Consider the following 455-nt stretch of genomic DNA (forward strand, 5'->3'; position numbering starts at 1 on the left):
GGTGCCGCCGATTTGTGACGTGATGCCGGCTGCCGCTGCGGCGGTCGCCTGGACGCGGGTTCAGCATTTCTCCCGCGGCCCGGGGCCGGAGGATCGAAAGGGCGAGCTCAAGCTCACTGTCTCCTGAGTCCTCTTTAGCCCAGTCTGAGACTCTTGTAAAGCGCCTCCCTCTCCGAGTCTTCTAGCCCACCCGTTGGTGCTGCTGGATCGCAGCTGCTCAGCGCTGCCCAACTTCTGCTTGGGTGTGCGCCTGGCGGTCGCTCTTCTCTCCCCGGAGACCGAGGCGACTGCTGGCTGTCCAATGGGGACAGTGGAGTGGAGAGGCGGATGCCTCAGAGGGCAGTGGGCAGTTGGAGGGGTCACATCTCCGCCTCTCCCTCCAGAGTCTCGCGCTTCGGCAGCTAGCGCGGACGCTGATCCCTGGGCGGAGGGGCCGACCCGCTCCGCTCCCGCCC

This window comes from Tupaia chinensis, unplaced genomic scaffold (assembly GCF_000334495.1).
Source record: "Tupaia chinensis unplaced genomic scaffold, TupChi_1.0 Scaffold000075_1, whole genome shotgun sequence".
In the NCBI taxonomy this organism is placed as follows: Eukaryota; Metazoa; Chordata; class Mammalia; order Scandentia; family Tupaiidae; genus Tupaia; species Tupaia belangeri.